Source organism: Chlorocebus sabaeus, chromosome 9, assembly GCF_047675955.1.
Source record: "Chlorocebus sabaeus isolate Y175 chromosome 9, mChlSab1.0.hap1, whole genome shotgun sequence".
In the NCBI taxonomy this organism is placed as follows: Eukaryota; Metazoa; Chordata; class Mammalia; order Primates; family Cercopithecidae; genus Chlorocebus; species Chlorocebus sabaeus.
In genome coordinates, this window is record NC_132912.1 from 130855053 (window position 1) to 130878799 (window position 23747).

Sequence of the window (23747 nt, forward strand, 5' to 3'; positions counted from 1 at the left end):
CTCATGCCTATTTGCACCTCCTCTCCATTCCCGTCCCAGCCCCAGGGAGCCACCCTCTACTTTCTTCCTCTATAGATTTGCCTTTCCTGGATATTTCATATCAATGAAATCATGCAATATGTGGTCTTTTTTCAGCAGCATTATTGATTAATCTCCCTCCTGGTTCTTGGCAGGAAACAATTTGTATTTATGTTTGGAAAGGACCCAGGTCAGGGAGACACAGCTGCTCTTGCTGATATCGGCTGTGACCACACACTCGCTTGGATGGCCCCATCCAGCCCCTCCTGCTCACCTGCCACTCAGGGGCCATTGGTTCTTGCATCTCTTTCTCCATCCTTGATCTTGCTGCTGAGAATCGGACCCCTGTTTCTGTTTGGTGATGCACAGGTGCCTTCACTCCATGCATGTAGATCAGAACTCATCTGCCCTCTCCTCCTTCTGCATTAGTGAAGAGCATGGTCTTCCTTGGAGGGCAGATGTTTAGGTGGCCCTGTGCTCCTTGGTGGCCCTCTGTGACTTGCTTCTAAACAGTAGTGGGGTCTGTGACTTGCTTCTAAACAACAGAACACAGGGTAGGTGACGGGATGCATGCGATTATATGACTATGTGATATAGACTATAGTGCCAGTCTTGCTGGGTCTCTCTCTGTCTGCTGGCTCTGAGGAAGCAAGTGGACACATCACTGGACTGGAACTGTGCCTCAGCTATTGAAGCTGAGGGTGGCCCCCAGGCAGCAGCCAGCAGAAAAGCCAGAGCTGTTTACAGCTGTAAGGAGCCAAATCCTGCCAATAACCACAAGCATGGGCACATGAGTCCTCCCAGTGAAGCCCTGAGATGAGACCCCTGTTCCAGTTGACACTTCATTTGCAGCCTGGTGAGATCCTAAGCAGTACACCCAGCTGGGCTATGCCTGGACTCCTACCCCAGAGAAACTGTGAGATAATAAATGATTGCAGTGGGCTCCTTTCAGTATCCCTGCCCACAGTCTCTCCCAATCCACCTTCCCCCTTCAGTGCCAGCTCCACCCTGATGCCCCCTTACTGTGGCCTATAAGGATGTAACAGCCCAGTCCCAATATCCTCCTCCAGTTTTATCTCTGCTCCTCCTGATCACATCCCCATGCTCCGGCCACCCTGAACCACTTGGTCATCCTAAGACAATCTGGGCTTATCCCACCTCTGTGATTTGGCATCTGCTGTTCTCTCTGCCTAGAATGCTCTTCCATCTCTTCTCAGCCTGAAAAACGTATTCATTCTTCACAACCTCAGATCCAATATCATCTCTTTTCGAAAGCTTCTGTGGATGCCTTAGACAGAAAGAATTTGGACTTTAATTGGTATATTGCTCTTTCCTTGTGTCCACTGATACTGACATTGTATTTTAGTCTGTCCTCCAGTGCCCCCACTGGAGTATGGACAGTGGTTTAGACGTGTTCTTCCAACGTGTCTTCTTTCCCTGGTTCCCCCACTCTAGTGCCAAGCACCTCTGATGTTCAATAAACATCTTTGGAATGAGTCCTGGAGTGAATAGCCAGCTGACCACTTCAATACGTTGAGACAGAACCCCCCGGTGAACCGTGGGCCATGGGCGTCCTAACGAACTTTGGTTTGTAGGGAGTTAGGTGTGCAGGTCGGGTGGACAGGGACAGCATGGGAGGTGAGTTTCAAACGTCGGGGTTCACTGGGGTCAGCTTTAGATCTGAAGGTCATGGTCCCTCTCTTACTGAGGCTGTTGCTCTCCCAAGCACAGTGGCCATGAGACCTACAGCCCCTGCTTTTCTTTCTGCTTCAGTGCCCTCCTCCATCCACTGCTGGTGGCTCCAACACATGGATGACAGCTTGATAAAAGTCAAACTATATGGAAAGGGTCTGAGATACTGACGAGCACTATCATTAAAATTGTGCCCACTCACCCGATAGATCCCCTTCCCCTCCCTGCGTATTTTCCTCCCCAGCACTCTGGTGTACATGCTTTCTTCATTAATTTGCTTGTTTTCAGTCTCCCCCAGTTAGACTGTAAGCCCCGTGAAGGCAGGCATCTCTCTGTTCCAGTAATTTCCGTATCCGTGTGCCTGGAATGATGTGGAGGGTGCCCATCCCACTGCATAGCTCTCCCTACACCTGGCCGCCTCCCTTCTTGATCTTTCTAAAATTCAAACATACCATGTCGTCCCTTTGCTTAAATGATTTTATTGTCTTCCCATTCACTTTAGGATGAAGAAAAATAATCTTTACCTCTAAATATGTTTCATTTTATTAACTTATCCCACCCAGATTAAGGTAAAAAAACAAACAAACAAATTCTCTTTTTGTCAATTATACTCTAACTCAAATTATCATTCTAGCCCTAACCTAAAGTCTAAGAGAGAGATTTTTGAATTTTTCTTCCTAGAGTTTTTGTTTGTTTGTTTTTGAGACAGAGTCTCGCTCTGTTGCCCAGGCTGGAGTGCAGTGGTACAATCTCAGATCACTGCAACCTCCGTCTCCTGGGTTCAAGTGATTCTTCAGCATCAGCCTCTCGAGTAGCTGGGATTACAGACACCTGCCACTACGCCAAATTAATTTTTGTAGTTTTAGTAGAGATGGGGTTTTACCATGTTGGCCAGGTCTTGGTCTCAAACTCCTGACCTCAGGTGATCCACTCGTCTTGGCTTCCCAAAATGCTGGGATTACATGTGTGAGCCACTGTCCCCAGGATTCCTAGAGCATTTTTATTTTAGAAAATAATTTCAGTTTATTTTCATAGGTGATATAACGATTAATCCTTAAAGCCTTCTGGCAGATTCATTTCTGGTTATTATAATTTTAGGGATGAAGAACTAAGAGTGTGGGGATAGGGAGTCTGAGAACGAGATGGTGTTCAAGCAAACTGGGATTTCTTAATTGGGTGGCATGGGGGGCAGTGGCAGAGGTGGCCGTGGGTCTGGCTGTATAATTCTTCACGTGATTGGGTGGGATGGGGGGCGGTGGCAGAGGTGGCTGTGGGTCTGGCTGTATAATCCTTCACGTGATTGGGTGGGACAGGGGAAGGTGGCAGAGGCAGCCATGGGTCTGGCTGTATAATCCTTCACGTGATTGGGTGGCATGGGGGACGGTGGCAGAGGCGGCCATGGGTCTGGCTGTATAATCCTTCACATGGGTCATGATCCTTTGTCAGCCCATTCCTGTGTAATGATGGATGTGGGTGGGCGGGAATGACTTCCCAATATAATTTCTATCCATTTCATTTTCTTTGCAGAGGGAAGAGAGAAGCCCCTCCCATTCCCTTCTACTGGGGCTTGTTAAGCCATCGCCTTGGGGGCCGGCTGATCAGCAGCAGCCAGCAGCCGGCAGCCTCGGCAGGCAGGAGCAAGGACAGCCTGTGGCTACTGCAGCCCCACTGCCCGGTCACGCTTCATGACGGGAGAGTGCCTTGGGAGGAATGTAAAGGCAAACCATGTTAGCATCATAGAGCCCAGTTAATTCTGTATGGGTTGGTATTTGGGGAAGAAATTGAGGACAATTTGGTATTGGCCCCTATAACAGGGCAGTGACCAGTATGCATGGCAAAGTCTTAAAGTCAGTGAGTTTTTCAGGATGATTTTCTTTTCTGTCCCTGAGTCAGTGGGATAGAATGGAAATGCCTTGTCTAGGTACTTTAGGGAGCACAATGTGAAGAAGACAGCCTCCCCTAAGCTAGCACCGCTTGTGTAATTTGTGGTCCTTAGACATTAAAGTGAAGCCCTTTGTCACCAACTGTAGAGCCCCCCCCGCCAAAACACCCTCATTTGGGGTTTTTATTCCATTTTAAACCATGAATTGCATAAACTACCATGGAACTCCTAGTTCCAGTACTGATGTGAGGTTTTTCTGTGTTGGATCAAAACCAAATGCTGCTTTATGTCAACTTCAGGAAGGAAACTGGCAAATGCATGAAGTCAGTCTCCATGGTGCGCTTCCACTCCAGGGACTGTACGAGAGGAAAAAAGGTGCTTCATATCGCAACCAAAAGTATTCTCTGTCTGAGGACCGTTGCCCAAGTGTGAAGTAGGAGACTTGTGCAATTCAAAGGCACCCATGCGATGCTCGTGCGAAGCCCTTTTCTCAGCCAGGCACGACGGGTATGGAGCCGGCCCTGGGAAGTGGGATCTAGAATGACAACCCCTGGCACAGGGCTAAAGAGCTTTAGGAGTGGTGAAATCTCATTGTACCACTGCAAACAGAAGGTGCATCCCTGCATGGGAAGCATTAGGTCGCCTCCCAGGCAGGAGCAAACATTTGGTGGGAAGGACTAGGAGGTTGGCTGCTTGCTCTTCTCTTTCAGCAGTGACATCTCCACCCTGCTTGTCCCGCGTCTCCGGAAAGGTGGTTCCAGGTACAAAAGCTCAAGTGGACTGGAGGCTCCCAAAGCTTCTCCCCGTGCCATCTCCCCACTGGCTGCTGGGTCCAGTGGTGGCCACCCCTTGGGTACTAGGAACTCCTAGTTCTACAATGAGAAGCTGCAAGGTACAGCTGTAAGTTTTGTCCTCATGCTCACTCCCTTATGCTGTCTCCTCCAATAATGCATGTGATTTGGTCTCTACAGGACTCTCAGAGGCCCATGGACTGGAGTTGTTAATGTCCTGCAGATGGGAGCCACTCTCCTGCTGTGATCACCAAGGTACCCAGGGCCTCCGAAGGCCACAAAGAATGGATAATTGCAACCCACAGGCCTCCTTCAGATTTCCACCAAGCCCTTCTGGTCAGCAAATACTCTATGGCAAGTCTGGGGTTTGGTCTTTACTTCTGGTGCCAATTAACTTCATCTTCCTTTTCTGTTTGGCCCGTGGAATTACTCTGCACTCTTTGCAATGATGTTTAGTAATTCTTATCGACTATGGAGCAGCCTGCTGGGACCCTGCCAGCTGATCTTAAAAAACCACTTACTGCAGGATTCCCACTGCTTTCCTGGGCTAGGAATTCCTTAACCAAAGGCAAGTTTCACAGGAGATCCTTGAGAAGGTGCCTTATTATTAATATTTTGATGTTGAAAATGTTCACTGTGGAAGTTGCTTACAAGGTGGGCCAGTGTGTTTGGGAAGAACAGGGTGGGCCTCGAGCAAACTGGGGGGCAGGGTGGGATTCAGACTCCACTCCCTCCACCTTTGTCTTTCCCTCTTCTTGCTCACCTTCAGAACCTCCGGGCGCCCTTCCTGGCTGCAGCCCCTTGGGTCTTCTTCATGCGTTGACACTGAAAGCTCTCTTGTGCTAATTGCTGACTAGGCATGAATGCATGGCAATTGTTGGCTTGTTTCCTTTCCTGGATCACTTTTTCCTCCTTTCATATTAGGTAGAGCCTTTCATGTCTTAACAAGAGGGAGCCGCTCACATGAGGTTTTGGGTGCACCAGTTGGGTGGGTTCTGAACTTCTGGCCCCCTTCCAAGTCTGAAAGTCTGGTTGACCATGTGTGTTGGGCCAAGCTGTGCCTGGCTCTGGAACTGCCTCCAAGGAGGGGCATCAGGCTGTGTGGTGGAGACGGGCAGTGACCCCTCCAGCCCCTGCTGCTCCCGCTGCAGCTGCAGAGTGTACAAGGGGAGAGTCTCCGGATGTCACGGGGCTCCACGGGTGTATTCAGAAAGATGAAGCACCCTGTGTGATGCACCTGCACCTAGGCTGATGGGGACACCTGCAAGGACAGACTGGGGCATTAAATAGGTGGAGGGAGCTTTGCTTTAGAAAACACACACTCGGAAAGTGGAATTTGCCATCAGGCAGACTAAGGGGTGTTCCGCTTACTACACTTGGAGTCTTTCGCCCAAGAACTGATGAAACAGTTCAGGAACAAAACCAGCCAGACACGTTAAGAAGAATGATGCTTACCAACGTAGTATGGGGTTTGATGTTGACAACGATTCACTGATGTCTTCCCAGATTCCCTAGATGTAGGGGCAGAACTACCAGGGGAGAGACCATGCTTCTTTGGAGGGATTGAATGGTATTCTCTAGGTCTGGAGCAGCACTGTCCAGGGAACATCACACTGGGAATTTTCTTCATCTGTGCTGTCCAAGATGGTAGCTGAGCATGCAGTGTGGTTATTCCAACAGAAGAACTGAATGTTTGATTTCATTTACTTTTAATTAATTTAAATTTAAATCTGAATGCCCACATGTGGCTAGTGGCTACATGGTGGACAATGCTGTCTAGACCAGTGTGCAGAGGCCTTAGTAGGGGAGGAGCATTGGAGGAAAATGGAGAGGTGACCCTGGAGAGGTGGTGGGAACAGATCCGAGAGAACCTTGTAAGGTGTGTGAGCAATTCGAGACTTGTCCCTGGGGATGGCAGGAAGCCACTGAAAGGTCTAAGCAGATGAATGAGTACTCAGATTGATAGCTTAAAAGACTTGGCTGGGTGCGGTGGCTCATGCCTGTAATCCCAGCACTTTGGGAGGCCAAGGCCTGCAGATGATGAGGTCAGGAGTTTGAGACCAGCTTGGCCAACATGGTGAAACCCCATCTCTGCTAAAAATACAAAAAGTAGCCAGGCATGTTGGTGGGTGCCTGTAGTCCAGCTACTCGGGAGGCTGAGGCAGGAGAATCACTTGAAACTGGAAGGCTGAGGTTGCAGTGAGCTGAGACTGTGCCACTGCACTCCAGCCTGGGCGAAAGAGCAGAACTCCATCTCAAAACAAAAACAAAAACAAAAACAAAAAACAAAACAAAACAAAAAACAAACCTCCCACTCCCCACCCCAACCTGGAGTCCACGTAGAGAAAGAGTGGGGGCAGGAGGGCAGCCAGAGAAGGCTGTCATGCATGGAAACATCCATCCATCTACATGCACACCTACACACGTGTGTATGCCAATTGGTACAGAACTGTGGGGAATGCGTATTGCCAGGAGCCATGCCAAGCACTCTGCGTGCTAGATAATCACACCACCAGCTCCGGGAAAATATTCTGAAGGGAAAGTTGTAGGGGTTTGTGGCCAAGCTATTGATAGGTGAAAGAGGCAGAGAGAGGCACAGAGAGAGACTGAAGATGTCCCTAATGCCTGAAGACGCCTCGAACGCCTGGCTTGCAGGTCTGGGCAGCATCCCTCAGAGGGACAGGGAGGCCATGGAGAGACGCAGGTTGAACTACACTGAGTTTGAGTTTCCCCCCCACCCACCCCTGCCACCTTAAGTAAAGCTCAGGAGCCCACCTGCCTTGAGCAGACCCCACCCCCAGGTTCCGTATCTCCACCAAGAGATGGGAGGGCAGGCTTCCCAGAACGGGGGAGGCTGACCCTGGACAGAGGCCGTGACGGCTGGCAGAGGGGTTTCTTCCTACCCAGAAGGAGTGCTCCTCTGCCCCTGGCATTAGAGAGGAGATGCTGTAAGCAAAGCAGAGATGCTGTAAGCAAAGTGGTCGCTCTGCTCAGGGTGATGCCGAGTGGTGGTTCTTGCAGAGGCCACACTGAGAAGCAGAAACAGTGCCAGCCACACTCATGGCCCCTGAGAAAGGTGGTGTTAGCAGCACAGAGGGGAGATCAAGGAGCTCCTGTGGGAGCGTGTTTCAAAAAACAGTGTGGTAAGTTTCTAACTTATGAGGTTGCCATTTTATTTATTCACTTATTTTGTTTTTTCAGACAGGGTATTACTCTGTTGCCCAGGCTGGAGTGCGGTGGCACAATCTCAGCTCAATGCAACCTCCGTCTCCCAGGTTCAAGAGATTCTCAGTCTCAGCCTCCCGAGGAGGAAGGATTACAATTGTGCACCAACACGGCCGGCTAACTTTTGTATTTTTAGTAGAGACAAGGTTTTGCCGTGTTGGCCAGGCTGGTCTTGAACTCTTGACCTCAAGCAATCCTCCTGCTATGACCTCCTAAAGTGCTAAGATTATAGGCGTGAACCACCGCTCTCAGTTGCCACTTGTTTTATATATTTATTTTTTTAAAAACATTTTCCTGCTTAAAAAAAAAATGCATGTCAGTTGAACTAAACCGGTTCTGTCTGAATTTATCCTTTTTTATGAATTTTGAAGAAATAATCATGGGCTGGTAACGATGTTCCTCATGGCATGACTTATCTCAACATATGGCATTTATTTGGGCAAACACACAGTGCTACAACTCTGCACCCTTTCAATGCCATGAAAAGAAAATATTTAAGGGCTTGAAAGTCATTCAGACTATGTTCATAACCGAAAAAAGACATGTAGGGTGTAATTGTGTTTTTGTTTTAAAAAACAAAAAAAAATATTACACTCATGGAAAAAAATTAGAATGATATACCAAAAATTGTGGTTATTCTGGGAAGAAGAATTAGAATTATAAATGTCTTAGATTTTTCTTCTCTTTCTTCATTTTTATGAATTTCCTACCAAAAGTGTGTATTACTATGAAGTTAGAAAAAAACAAAAAACAAAACCCATGTATTTGTTTTTTGAAGGACAAGCCAGAAGGAGGCTGCGGTGGAGGCGGGGCGGTAGGGAGGGTTCTGTCCTGGAATTTGGCTGCATCTGGTGAAACTCATTGTCTTCAAGGTTTTTTTTTTTTTTTTTTTTTTTCCATGTGAAAACACAGGAAGGCTATTTTCAGTGGATCTTTTGTCCTCAATCCAAAAAGTGTTTTTCTCCTCTAAGAAGGCAAAGTGCAGGTTCTGCCTGGTCCCCAGTGTGGAACTGGCCCAGCATGGAGGGCTTAACTGGACCAAGCTGCTGTGAGCAGCCGGTCACACTGCAGCTCCCGCTCACTCAGCCAGGAGAGGCTGTGGGGACCCAAGCCCGGCTTGGGGAGAGACTGTCTGAGGTGGCTATACAGAGCCCAGGGCCCTGCTGGTGGCAGTGACATGGCTGAAAGGGGATTGCCACTCAATTAGGTCACAGGATTCTGCCCCCAGGGGTCCTGACTCTGTCAGAAGAGTTCACTGGAGTGTGACGAGGGATGCCTGTCATCAGGACCCAGCCTGGGCAGGGCCTTCTGTCAATGCCGCTCATAAGCGAGCAAACACTGGGCCACAGAGCTGGGACCTCACGAATGGGACAGGCAAGACAGGTAAATGGTTTGTAATTGGATCCTCACTGTCTTCTGGCACACTCATTTGGCGGTGGGTTGGTTCACAGTTGGAGAAACAGAAGAATTTTTCAGATGTTTGGGTGTTTCTGATAAGCTCTGACTTTCAGGTCAAGGCAGAGAGGTGACTTTGCAAACAGCTAGGCCGGAGCTCCTCGACACCTGTAACCTTTTCCAGAGTCACTTTGGAAGCCTAAGTGACCCCACCAAAGTGGAGCATTGCTCAAACATTCAAACTCACTTTTTGGAACAGCCTTCAAAGCTCTATGCTCATTTGTTGACTGTTCTTATAATGGCTGATTTTCTCTTTCTTTGGAAGTAGACAGAAACCGTCCAGAGCTGAGAGTGTGACGAAGAATACAAGTGCCGATGGAGGGGCGTGGCCTTTTAGAGCATCCTGGGGGCTGTTCTGAGGGCCAGAAGGTTACTGGGTAGGAGACAGAATCTCCATTTGTAGTGGAGGTGACAGAGGCGTGCAGAAATTCGAGGGCTTGTCACTTGGGCAGAAGATGACAGAGCCACAGTTCAGAGCCAGGACTGTGACTCTTAACTGCCCTTCAGTTCTGCTTGGAAGGGGAGGGAAGTCTGACAGATCCCATAGATGGCGCTCTGTTGGGGATGGCGTGCAGTGACTGGGTAGATGGGTTCTAGTCAGTCTCAGGGCAAACGCTGTTCCTGTCCTGTGCCCCAGGCTGATTCTGGGCATGTGGGGGCCTTTCTAAATCAAAGTACTCAGGAATGATCCAAACAGCTGTTTTCAAATGTCTAGATGCATGAAGATAAATCATAAGCGGACTAACTTTTTTGTATCTCATCTGAAAGTTCTGGTATTACTTTCCAGCTATTGTTTCCCATTTTGTGCTGAGATCACATCTTCTTCTGGGTTGGGAGAATTATATTTCCCTTCCGATAAGACAGCCCGCCATTTCAAACCAGGCCTAGGTGGATGCAGTGTGAGCATAATCCATTTAGCACTTCCTTCCCCAGGGCTCTGTCCCCTCAGTGGGGACCAGTGGCTCCCGCATCCACCTAGAAGTTAGGCTGGTGTTTTTCTGCCTTTTATGATGTACTTAGACTTTATCTGTAATATATATTCAGATGTTGATCTTTTCGTGAATTCAGAAAGGGCTTTTACCTTCTTGAGCCCCATCCATAAGGTTGCAGTAAGCTAAATGCATGCTTCATGGCAGCAGAGAGGGTTTTATGTCCTTTGTTAAATATTTTAAAATTTTTGCTGTAATAAACAGGTGGTTATTGTTACTATTTCTTTCTAGGAATTCTTTATTTCTTCTAGAATTAGAAGCCTTAAGAATTTTGTGTCCAAGTTTTCATAGTATTTCTTTTCTTCCCCTCTTTCTCTCTGTCTCTTATTAGAGGGGACCAGCAAGAAAGACGTAAAAAGGTCAGGATTGGTGCACACTCTTGTAAGGCTGTTAGGAAGAATAGGGCAGTTGTGGCCTGTTCCGAGGGGCAGTAGGGCAGTTTAGGGCCAACTGTTGGATAAGCATGAGGCTTATCCAAGGCCCCTATATTGCTGTCGGCAAGGAAGTAGTGATTCCAGGCATTTCTTTCTGTTTGGCAGAAAAATGGAAAGTTAGTATCATATCAATTAGCCAAATTAGGGTGCAGGGAACACAATCATTACATCTGAGAATATTCCTTTTGTGTTTAGAACCATTGCATTATCTCCAAACCCCAGACGTATATTTGACTGGGAAGCACCTCTTCTTGAGCTGTAGAAGTCACGAAACATTGACCTGCAGAGTTCCTGGCCATGCCAGGTTCTGGTCATGGGTGACATGGGATGTGTGCTGAAAATGACTCCCCGTGGCTGGTGCTGTAGCAACAAGTCCACGAGCTTCCTACTCATCTCTTCTCTGGCAATCCATGGGCTTCCCACCGGGCTCTACTAACATCCCCTTCTCTTCTGCCTTCCATTTATCCCCCCAAACCCGAGTTGTGCAGAACGCTGTTCTTTCTTGTTTTAATATTTTAAAAAAGAAAGCAGTGACATTTTCTAAGACAAGGATTGTTGGCTGATTTACTCATGCTAGGAATCAAACCCTTCTTAAAAAGCTGCCTTCTCTGCATGGTGGGTTTTAGATACTTGGACCAACAAAGCTGGCGTTGTTTTGAGAGGGTTAACTAAGATTAATGAGGAAAGAAACGTGAAGCCATAAAGGATCAGCGTTTCCAATCAATGATGGAATAAATTTAATGTGTATTCCATCTGCAGTTTCCTTGGCACAAATGTCCAGATGCCAATTCCAAAAGGTTTTGCCTTTTTATGCTTCTAAGTAACCTACTAAGACAAGAACAGTGCGTACTTCAAGTGTAATAGTGCTTTATTTAAGGTTTATACTGCAGTCGATGTATTGATCAAGAGGAATTTGTAGAATACAGAGGCATGTTTTAATAAGAGCTGGATAGAGTACCGCAAACCTTGCTATTCCCAGGACTTTAACAATTGTGAATTGCAGCTTCAGCATCTTATTTGGGAGAGGAAGGAAAAGGAAAAAAGTAATTAATTGTGATAGAGTAATGGGGACCACAAAATGGGGGCTCTAATCCCCTCCAAATGCATGGGTAATGAAATCATGAGTTTCTCTGTAGGTGTTCTGAAATAACTCAGAAAGCAGCTCTGTGCATGAGCTTTTTAGAGATTGTGTATTTAAGCTGCGTGTAATTCCTTTTTCAGGTGGGGAGTGGCGTGAGGCCTTGGTCCATTTCATTGCTGACATTAGCCCTGCACCAGCGGGAGAACGTTTCTTCCTTTAATCACCCCAAGATTAGCCTGCAGTTGCCTCTTTCTGTTGGATATTTGAATAACAAGCTTGATGAAGCCACTTAACTCCCTCCAATTACAAGTGCCAAATGGGGGTACAAAAAAGAGAGGCCTTTTACATGTGTGAATGATTTCACAGTCCAGTGTCATAATCAGATTCTAGAAATTGAACTTGCAGAAAGTTTGTGCTAGCCTTGTGGATTTTCATTTCAGATGTTGTCAACTCAAGGGCATTTGGACCAATCAATATCTGTCTGTCTTCTCGCACATAGAAAGTTGGCTATTAGAAAAGAGAGGCTTACAGCAGGGCTCAGCCAATACCATTAGCCCTAGCCTAAGGGCAGTTCTGTCCATGTGCCCGGGTAGGCACCTGCCCCCTCCCCTCCCCCACCATTAGGGAGGCCACTTGGGATGTCATTTGGACAGAGCAGGCAAAGAGCACTTCTTTATTCTCTCTCTTTTTTACACCCAGACTCCCCCAAAATCAATAAATCTGTTCTTTGCTTATTTTCAGAACTTTACTTCAATATAAGCAAGGACTTTCCTTCCAGCAACAAACTCAAGTAACACCATGTCAGGCTTATGTGTGTGTGTGTTTTCTTTCTCTGTTCCAATTTGAAAAATAATTGGAAATAATATCTGATTGATGTTCTCTCTCTCTCTCTCTCTTTTTAGCTAAAGATTTCCTAGATGAAAGACCTTGATCCACTGCCTTTCATGATTCAGCACTGGATTTTCTGTTCCATGCAGCCTTCTATTGGAATAATTTTGTGAAATGAAGGCAACAAAGTATTGTTTTCTTAATCAGAGAGAGCTTCATACAAATTATGCTCATTGACTGCTAATTTGTCCTGCATTGTTACCGATGCTCTTCTTATGATTTTTGTTTTGTACTGAACAGCTTCCTGGCTGAGAGAGAACCCCGAAGCAGTTAAGATACCAGGAAAGGAAGACTTGAAAATTGGTTAGTGAAGATTCTGAGTATTTCCTGGTGCGTCTCGGAATTTTGTTTGTTTTTTTTTTTATGGTGATATTTCTTTCTCTCTGTATGTCTCTGTCTCTCTGTCTCTATCTGCATCTCTGCCTCTTGTTAGAAGGGACTAGTTAGAATGGCACAAAGAAGTTAGAATTGGAGATCATCGTTGCAAAGGCCCTTAAGAAGAGGGGGGCCGTTGTGGTCTATTCTGAGGGCTACCAAGGTGGTTTCCAGCTTGCTCTTGGCACGAAGAGGAATAACCAGGGCCATTTTAATGCTATGGGCAGGGAAAGCATGATGCAAAGCCTTTGGAGGGGCCACCGGGCAACGACAGGAGAACACCAGAACCCAGGGAGATAGCAGAGGTTGAGGAAGCCTGGCACCCCAGCGACAAAGTAGTGTCCCTGACAAAAGAAAGAAAGACTCAATCTTGGAAACAGAAACATGAAGTGAATGTTTAATACCATCGTCCAAGAAGATGGCATTTTCTGTGACCGGAACAATGCAGAATTAATGTGTATCTGCAAGAAATATCATTAAGATTAAGTATTCTTCAGAGAGAGTGGAGAATCGGGGAATTCAAGTGCATTTGTTGGCTTGAGCCAGCCCTCCGCTACCTGACCCATCTGCAGGCAGAAAGGACATCCTCCAAGGTAAAGACATCTGCTGGCAGACAAAAGTAAAGATGTGAATTTTCTTTCAATTTCCTGAGAGAGCACAATACTTTCAGTTCTCTCTTTTAATGCGACTCTGGATTGCTTTTTCCCTGACAGTTGCTGTAGAGATAGCATAGGCTTGCTGCTTGGCACAGAAGTACTCTTTATTTCATTGTAATTAGCAAGGGTAATTTTCTGGCATGGCTCCGGAATGGTCCATGAGGGGTTTTCATGTCTGAAAGCAGAGGAGAGCTCAAGGTCAGATCCTGAGCTTCAGCAACGAGGACAAGTTGGAATCCGGAGCTGGAATTGTGGTGCTGGAGCACAGGGTGAGGACCCAAGGTTACTCAGTCCTCAGGGCCAAAGTCCTAACTGGGCTCCTGCCGATCGTCTCTCCTGGGGTCCTGTTCGGGATGGACCCACAAGATCACCAGAACGGGGCAGCACTGTCTTGCTATACAAGCTCTTTAGAGGGCTCCATTGAACAGGTTTTCTGTTTTGAATGAAATCACAGGTCCTTCATTCAGGGGTTTGCCATGATTACCTTGATCTTATGCTCATCAGCCATTATAGCACTATGTTTTTTGTGTATATGCCCTTCTCTCTTGCCAGATTATCAGCAATGGTTGTGTGTGTGTGTGTGTGCGCGCGCGCGCGCACGTGCGTGAGATTTATTTCTGCATCTCCAGTACCTTTCAGGGTACTGTGCAGAAGCATCACTCAAAAGCACGAAGCCAAATAGGTCTCTGAACACAGTTTTTGGTTGAACTGACTTTTTTTTTTTTTTTGAGGGTGAGACTTCCTCAATAGAGGAGGCAGTGTGCTGATTGACATGCTGGTGAAGCTCCTTGTCTTGGCATGGACTCATAACTGACAGAACAGCATGCGGACCTCACTGCTCCTTGGACTTTGAGTGGCACTACTCTAATACTGAGTCCTGACCTGGATCCCTGTTTGTTTGCCTGGACCTAAGGCAGTGGTACAGACCTTCCCCCACCCCACATACCATTTCCTTCTGGAATGTGGGTTGGTGGAACGGAGGCTGAGTCAATCACAGTGCCCCATTCTTCTGGTCATGTGACAGGTCTGGACCTGGGGCATGTGGTAAAGTTGCATCTAAGTCACATCAAAGCAGGGAGAGTTAAAGCAAATCTTTTCTCTCTTGTTGTGGAGCTGGAATATGAGCCCAGAAGCTTTCAGAAGCCATGGTCCTGCCCTCATAGAGAAGCTCAACTGAGGGAACAAAATCGACCTAGGTAGCAGCGAGCGTGGAAGGGGCCTGGCTGCATCCAGTTCTCAGATCCCGTTGTCCCCACCCACCCCCTGTAACTTGCCAGTTTTATTTATCAAGCATCCTCTCCTCTCTCCCAGCTTGTTTGAGTTCTGTTTCTGTCATTGTCACCAAGAGAGTTTGGATGAGTAAGAAATCCCAACATTCCATGGGAGTCTTGGCGGTTTAAATTTTTAAGTGAGTCCTCACTTGTTCAAGTCTTATTCCTATTAGAGGGCACTTCCATAGTCCAGAAGGTGGGGAATTCCTATAGGTGACGTGTGGTCTCTCTAAGCAATTTGACCAGGACTGTTTCATAAAATATTTAAAAAATGGTTCCTTTTAATTACTCATTTTTAAATGTATACGTGTTCTTGGCAAACAAGAGATGATTTGTGTTAATCAGTGATCTTTAAGCAAATTCCTTGCAATACTTTATCTCGATATAAACTTGAAGCTTCTTAAACAAAACAGGAGAATCAGTACTTGTGTATTTCGTATGGCTTCCTCTTTTATAAATAAAATGAATGGACTTGGGAACAAAATAGAATTTTTTTTTTTTTCCCAGGAACTATAGGACTGAAATCTTTTTATCCATGGCAGTTGGATCTCACAGTACATTTTCACTGTAACAGACAATGAGGTTGAGTCTATAAATAAATAAATAAAGTCACCATCATGTCCAGAAGCCTCCATTTAAAACTTAAAGCAAGTGGTTTTGGGTTTCACCTTTTCCTTTAAAATGAAATTCCCTGAAGCCATATTTTTAAAATGCAATCTGAATGGGAACTGCCGAACTGGGAAACTTTAAGTTTAAAAATAGAACTACATCTGAATTATCTTATAGAAATTTGTCTTCCAACCGGCCATCAGTAATTGTAGACATGCTTCATAGATCTACATATTTCAGCACTTTTTACATTCTGAAAGAATCTTGCTTAGATACGAAGGTTAACTGGACACCTCCTTTTTCTGCATTCACCTTTAATACCAGACGCCCCCTCCATCTGCACTCCCAAGCTGGGAAGCCCCAGAGTGGGCTCTTGGCCCCTTATGGCCAACTGAAGTCCTCCATCTCTGCAGCCTCCGTGATCACCTGTGATCACCTTAAGAATAGGCTCGCGACCTCCTTTGGGCCATACAGAGCCCTTCTCGGGGCTTGCACTGGAGCTCTCAGGAGGCATGCTCGCTTTCTCACTAATCAGGAACTCTGAGGACCAAAGCCTGGAGCGATGGAGTGATCTGCTTGCCAGTGATCCAGGCAGGAGGCAGCCGGCCTGGAGGGCACAACGTGACCTGGTAGGGCTGATCCTCAGGCTCCAATGAGGCTGGCTCCTGACTCCACCCCTGGACTTTCTCAGTTATTTCAGGCCTTGGATTATCCTTAGTGCTTAAGCTAGTTCGAGTTGTGTTTCTGTCACTTGTAATTCAGAGAATCCTGGTGGCTTCAGTGTGATCAGGAAGACATTGGGAGCCATTTTAGTTTTTACTTAACTTCTATCAAAGTTGCTAGACAGGCTGATTATGGGTCTGTGCTAGTCTGGGAACCTGTGTTTGCTCTCTTAAGCCATGGGTCTTAGACTCATTTCCTGTTGCAAACAGGATGTACTGCACATTTTTACTGTGTTTTTGCTGCCCATAAGCAGGAGACAGATTCAAACGATAGGATTGGAAAGGTTCCAAAAGCACCAGCCATGGTAGGGGCCCTGAAGATTGCAACATAAACAAAAGCATTCAGAACTTGTGATGGGAATGTGAGAGGATTGAGCATTGAAGTCAGCCTAACAGAGGCCGTCGTTTACCCGGTGAAATCCTCAAGTTACAAACAGCTATTTTGCAATTGGAAGTCACCGTCTTCGGTTGGGCCTGATTTGTCATTTGCTTTATAAATAAGGTTTTATTTTGTCTTTAAAAAAATTTTTTTTAAAGGTCTGGCAATGTGGTGTCTCCTCCTTGCAGGATTTGGGAAGCTGGGAATATGTGTGACCCACACTACCTGAGGGTGATAGACTTTGACAGGGTCCTCAGCATCTTTACGTTGAAATCTGTTTTATCCTAATTTCCAGTCTTGGTGTTGTCTGTCACAGGCTGGGGAGAAGAGCACCACCCAGAGAAGGACCCAGTGAGGGACCTTTCCACTCTGCTTAGTGGGTTGAGGGCTGGGCTTTTGGTTTGAGATGTGGAGAGAAAGAAGCTACGTGGAAGAGAAAGAAGGAAGAAGGTACAGGGATGCCCTCCAGCCGGCTACACTTCTGAAACTAAAACGTACAAAACTTAGTGGCTTTTCCTCTACTCCTATGATGGGTGTGCAAGGACGCCCTCCAGCTGGCTTCATTTCTGATGCTAAAAATACAAAACTCAGCAGCTTTGTCCGTACTCCTATGATGCCTGCTTTTTAAGCATGAAGAATGCAGTATGCAGAATTCCTCCCATTCCCACCATGCCTGACCTGGTGCATCACAGGCTGCCCAGATGCAGAGGAAGGCTCTGCCATTTCGGCCTCAGCCTGGGCTGTCGGTGGTCCGCTCTCAGGGAACTACGTCTGACTACAGAGCAGTGCCGTGGGAAGGAAAGGTCTGGGAAAATGTAAATGGGAGTCCCAGCACAGAGCACAGCAAAACAATTCTTTGGCTGTGACATTGCAAATGCTGTGACCACACAACTCAGCCAACTGGTTACCTCTCACAATGGTGCCTGGTACATCCAGAATCTTAATCTGAGTAATGACTAGTTTTTCAGAAAAATGTTTTATCCTGAGTTCACTGTAGTGTCACATCCATGGTAAGGAACAAAGCAGAGAGATCCTGTATCTGCTTTACCGTTGCTTAACCACAGTACATATCATAGCCAGGATACTGACGCTCCTACAGCCCACTGACTGTATTCAGATTTTACATGTACTTACTTGTGTGTGTGTTTAGTTCTATGCCCTTTTGTATATTTGTGTGATCACCATCACTGTCAAATATGGAACAGTTTTATCACAGGGATCCCACTACACCTAAAAATTTAAATTTTAAACGTTTTTATTGTGATCTTTTCCTTTTTCTTTTTATTTTTGAGATGGAGTATCACTCTGTTACCCAGGCTGGAGTGCAGTGGCGCAGTCTCGGCTCACTGCTGCCTCTGTCTCGAGGCTCAAGCAATTCTCCTGTCTCAGCCTCCTGACTAGCTGGGATTACAGGCGTGCGCCACCTGTAATCTTTTTGTATTTTTGATAATTTTTGTATTTTTAGTAGAGATGGGGTTTCAGGGTTTCACCATGTTGGCTAAGCTGGTCTTGAACTCCTGACCTCAAATGATCTTCCTGCCTTGACCTCCCAAAGTGCTGGGATTACAGGCGTGAACCACCACACCTGGCCTGTTGTGATCTTAATCATTATTTGTCATTGTTTGGGGCCTAACTTTTTCGTGAACTATAATGGGAAAATAGGATCCCAGGTGCCAAGATTTGCTTTCCAGCTCCACCTCCCCACCCAGAACCCATGTGGGCCACCCATTGAAGCAGGCCTGCCTGTGGATTCCACAATGAGGCTATTCAAGAAGGATGTGGAGAGAATCCCATGTCTGGGAAGAGCCGTCCCTTGGATTTCTCTGCACTGAGCTTCCTATCCACTGGTATTATCTTGAGATGAAACCGTGGAGCTCTTCATGTTGAAATGCCAATACCTTTCCCCTCCACCACCTGTCAGTTGGTTTGGCTGAAGCCTGCTCACATTTACTTAACTTGACATATAGTAATAATGGAATATAATAAAAATTCTTTGCAAACTATTGATTTTTTTTTCTGCATGAACCCAAATGGTCCGCAGAATGGAGTTATTTTTTAGTTTGCACTATTCTCTGGCCATCCTTTCAGCATAATGTATTATTAGAAAAGATCATGGATTTAGTCAGAGATTGTGAAAAATCAGTGCAGCTGTAAGAAGGAAGTAGGCAGTTCTGTGACAGGCCTTTTTAGAACCCTGTCTTCTAGCTTCTTTCTTTGCACTTGGTAGCCACCCTGGCCTCTTAATCTTGGCTCTCTGTGGGCACCAGCTCTATAAACCCCGTCAAAGTGTTTTAACTTTCTGAACCCCAGTTTTTTTTGTACATAAGCTCACATATATCTTACATGTTGTTATTATGAAGATTGGATGAGTTAATATGATATAATAGGCCCTTAGTAAATGCTAGTTTTATTTTTAGCCATTTGTCAATTATTTAGCACTTCCCTTGGACCAGGCATTTGTTGGATGCTAAGTGTAGAAAAAGAATAAAAGCTATCTTTACCCTCAAGAGAATCACAGTCTTGTTGGTCCTGCAGTTAGAATTCAGCGCAGCGCTCATCATTCCCCTACAGAGAATCCATGCTTGCCAGGAGCTAGGGAGGTATGAGGTGTCAGGAAAGCCTTCCTAGAGAAGGTCACACTTTACTTTTTGGATGTTGGTGTAGACTTGGAAGGACCCAGGCTGTGCAGAGAGAAAAGGACATTCAAGTAGAGAGGCATGTGTGAGCAAGGTACAGAAACAGGAAGGATCTTTGAGTGTTCAGAGACTCTTATGTGGATCAGAGACAGCATGGGAATGGGAAAGTGGAGGGGACACATGAAGAGGTCAGCAGGGCCAGAGCCTGGGACCACGCAACCTTCTGAAGCTTCCCTGTCCAATATGGTGGGCAGAGTTCTGGGTGGCAGAAGGTTGCACAGCTGAGATCAATGTCAAGGCCGATTGGGTTTGGAGCCAAGACTGTAGGTGTCTTCTGAAATGCAGTAAGGTCCTGGGTGTCAGAAGCCTTCCTGGTTGTGCCAGGCAGGGAGGATCCCAGTTCCAGACACCAGTGACAACCTCTACTCTGCCTCCAACCAGCTCTTGGAACCTTGGGCAAGTCCTTTTGTTAACTAAAGGAATTGGGTTGACTAGCTTCTAACATTCTTTCCAGAGCTAAGATTAGTCGATTCTCCATGGTTTTACAATACCACAAAATGAAAAGATCAAGAATAACATGACAGTAGATGCATTCTGTTGTGAAAATTTTATCCCATCCAAAAAGTTCTATGCGCAATGGAATCCCTTCAGGATCTTGAAATCTAGCTACCTTCTTGGCCAAGACAAACTCTATATGGTCACAGCTTCTTAGATTCATTCAATTCTTAATTAACTTGCCATTAAAGTAGGACTAGCGGCTCACATGAGTCAGAAATCAGAAGAAAGAGTCTCCATTGCATGCCCTAAGTGTGGGTTTGTGGCTGGGAATTCCTGGCTCCTGTATTATTTGATCCATTTCTTTCTGGTTGGGAAGGGACATTCTTTAGTTACCAGGTGCACAACAAGGGACCCACTCTTGTGGTGTTCACCTCACCTGTTTTGGGCATCTCCAACAATGACCCTTGAACTGAACTTTGGCTGGTCTTGGTCCAGGTGTGGGGAGGCACCACTGCAGCCTGTCCTGTAGATGTCCTGTGACTCATCTTCACATGTCCTGGAGGGTGCTTCCCTGACTCAGCTTGGGAAGTCGGCACAGAAGTCTCTGGTTCTCTTCCCTCATTGTCTTGCTGTGGCCTTTGTATCCTCTTCCACTGGGTGTCCATTTACCTACATGCCACTCCTTCTGATAAGACCAAGTCTGTACCTTGATGGTTGCCGCTAGTCAACTGAGCAATGTCCCAGGCTGCAGAATATATTGAAGAGAGGAAAGAGAGAATCCTAAGAAGGGCGAGGGGTCCCTTCAGTGGCCTTCAACATCTACCCTGTCTTTCCAGGCCAGCATGGGCAGGGATGTGTGGCTTGCAGCTGGTGAGAGGAGCCCAGGCAGGCTGGCTCATCCTAACTGGCATTCATCTTGCTGAGCTGGGATCAGGAGCCTGCCCCTCTGCAAGACCCAGAGCAGCTCTCTTCACTGTTGCATGACCAAGCATCTCCTGGTTTGCAAGGACTGCTTTTGGATAGATTATTTCCTCTAATTAGCCTTGTGACATTTGGCGTGTGATCACAAACTGTAAGTCTGTTGTAGACTCTGATGCTGTGTTCTCTGTGGACTGAGAGCCCCGCTGCACTAGGTCTGAGATGATGTATCTCTGCACACAGGAGGACTCATGAGGACTGTGGTCATCTAGGAGCCCAGGGACACACAGAACCCTGGGTCATTTTGAGCTTTAGCAGATGAGAATCTAATTGCGCAGTGGGGCTTTGTATCATAGGTTTGGACCAACAAGGAGGTTCACCTGGCTCATTGCACTAGAAGGAGTGCAGAGAATGCAAATTTCCCCAGACAGTTCAGGCTCCTGAGGGCAGAGATCTGGCCTTACACTCTTGCAGCCGCCACTCCCCACCCCATGAGCTCCCATGCCCAACTCAGCACTAGGCACATGAAGACGCTCTGTATAGACCACAAACCTGAACCTGACTTCCGCTTTCCATGTGTTGATTAGAAACACCGCACATGCCACCAACTTCATCCTTTCCAATGGTCATTTGTGTCCTTGCTCTCTGCAGCAGGGTGGACAGAGCCCAAGTCACTCAGTGGCAGCCATGGGGTGGTGGCTTTGGAATGAGCTGGATCTACAAGAGGACAAGACTCAGAGCCTTGCCACGTGGGGGCTCCCTGACCCTTGCAATGCTGAGCCTGCCTCTGGGAAAGCCTGTGGCTATGCTGTGACCCCTCCCTCTGACTCTCCAGGCCTCCAACGTCTGGCGGCAGCTCCCTCTTGACCTCACACTTGTTCTTCTATGCAACTGAATGTGCCCATTCACAGTTTGTGTAGTTTTTTCCATAAACTTACATTTCTCATTCTGAGTAATATATGTGCATTATAGAAAGCTTACAAAAGGAGAAAAACACACATACTAAAGAGCTCAGTCATGGATTTCTCTTTCCATATTTTGATCTGCCCTGCTCTGTGGGTGTGTGATCTTTGTTGATAAGTTTGGGAACACCCTCTATGTACTATCTAATGCTCTCCTCAGGTGCTCCTGGCCCCACACCTCAGCTTATTCTGTGCTCGCACTTGGAGCCTTTCCCATCCTTTGCCTGCTCCTAACCGTGCTCTGCTTTGCCCACGTGCTCACCGCTTGTCCTCCCTGATCATCTCAGCACCCAGGACTCCCCTTGTGAGGATCCACAGCCCTACTTGTCTCTCATACTTGGTTCCTAATCACAGACATGCTGGCCCACAATATTCTCTGACTTTGTCAGAACCGCTGAGGTCAGGAGTCCCTCCTTCTATTTCTTGGTAAGTTCAGTGGTATCTTACATTGAGCTAAAGAAAGGGCTCCTAAGCTAGATATGTAAGGATCTAATTAAGAAATAAAAATTTAATTAATATATTCATAAGAAGGCTAATTTTTATTAATAATGGCCAGCTCAGCCCCCACTATCTTTTTCGCTCCATCGGTAAAGGTTAATGCCCTTAATGATGTTGGGTCCTGAGAAAGTTGAATGTGGTCTTCACTAAACTCGATGCTTCCCAACCTGCTTTTCAGGTGCCCTGGAAACAAACACCGGCATGATTTTGAATGTGCACATGCCAGGGCTTACAGCTGAAGCGGCTTCTGGGGCAACCAGCCCAGGTCTTTTGGGTCCTTTTTCTCTCCTTCTGCTAAACACACGAAGAGGGGCTGGAAGCATACAGGGTGGGTTTTGGGTGTATGTGGTGATTTTGTGGGGTGACCACTTTTAAAGACCTTTCCGCTCCTGTAGGAAAAGCTGACAAAGAGAATGTGGTTGTCAATCATGTTTCAGAGATCAATGTTCCCTCACGCGGCAGGGGCCAATCCACACCCATATTTTTAATGATCTGACCCAATGTAAATCTCCCAGTTACAAAGACGCTGCCTTAGAATTTTAAAAAACCTAATAAATAATTTGTTATAACCGCAGGGTATCACGTTACCATGTTACTTATTATGGAACTAGGATAATATTTAAATTGCTTATTTACAGCATTAAAATAAATAGTGGTTTGGGCATTTCTGCAAAGCATGGGACATGCGTCCTCACTCCCTGCCCCCTCCCCGCTGCCTGCGTTTCCCAGCCTCAGTGCGCTCACCCTTCCTGCTGGGTCTGAGTTCTTTTCCCAGCTGCAATTACTCCATTATGCTATTAAAGTTCAGAATGTGCAACATGCCCGACCCCTGAAGGCATTCGACAGTCATTTTTTTTTTATCTTGTCTAATACCTGTGGCTCCCTTTCTGTGCTGACATTTGACTGCAAGCATTCTATGGGATCTGCCGGTTAGCTGTCCCTTGAAGGCCACTGGCCTCAGCACCTCTTATGGCCACTCATCTGGCCCCTGTCAGATCTCCGAGGGGGGGTGGCGAGCAACACAGTGAATGAAATATCAAGTGCGTCAGATCAAATGGCAGCCTGGCCCCCCAGGTAAGAGCAGACTCAGGGTGCAGGGCATTGGATCAGGCCTTCAGCTTTCCCTGGTTCACACGGGGCTCGGACCCTTGTTCCATCAAGTGCCCCTCGCTTAAGCCCCACTAATTGGGTAGGATTGCTGCCGTCTGATGAGTCATAATTAGGACGAGGCGGCTCCGGTAGGAGTCTTCTTATCCGGCAAAGGGTCAGGGACTAATGACTAGCAGAAGGTAACGGTTTTGTTGATGCCTGTAGTCTCTGTTGGAAAAAAATTTCCAGTCCTGCTGCATTTCTTCCGGCGGCAGGCACTGAATCTTCCTCATTTGATTCAGTGACCTCTCAAGTGCATCCTCGCCCCGAGGGCTCTGGGCAGTCCGGCAACTGTGAAGCCCCTTGGGTTGATAATCTTCTCCCACACTTGCCCTTAACACCAGACGCACCACCATTAGCCGCAGCTGCACGGGCGCTCATTAGAGGCGATCGATAGGAGTGAGATCAAGAATGCCGCTGCCCCCACTCTCCGGGTCCTGCAGATTTGCAGGCGTTCCCACGCAACGCCTTCCTGCCGGCCGCGCAAAACAGGGGCTTCTTAACACACAAAAGGGGAAAATGAGAGAGGACAAGGAGAAAGTACATATTTACCTTCCTGCTCTCAGGGTGTTGCTGTTGACTGTCTAGAGGAAATTTTATTTTCACTGTGATGTGAAAG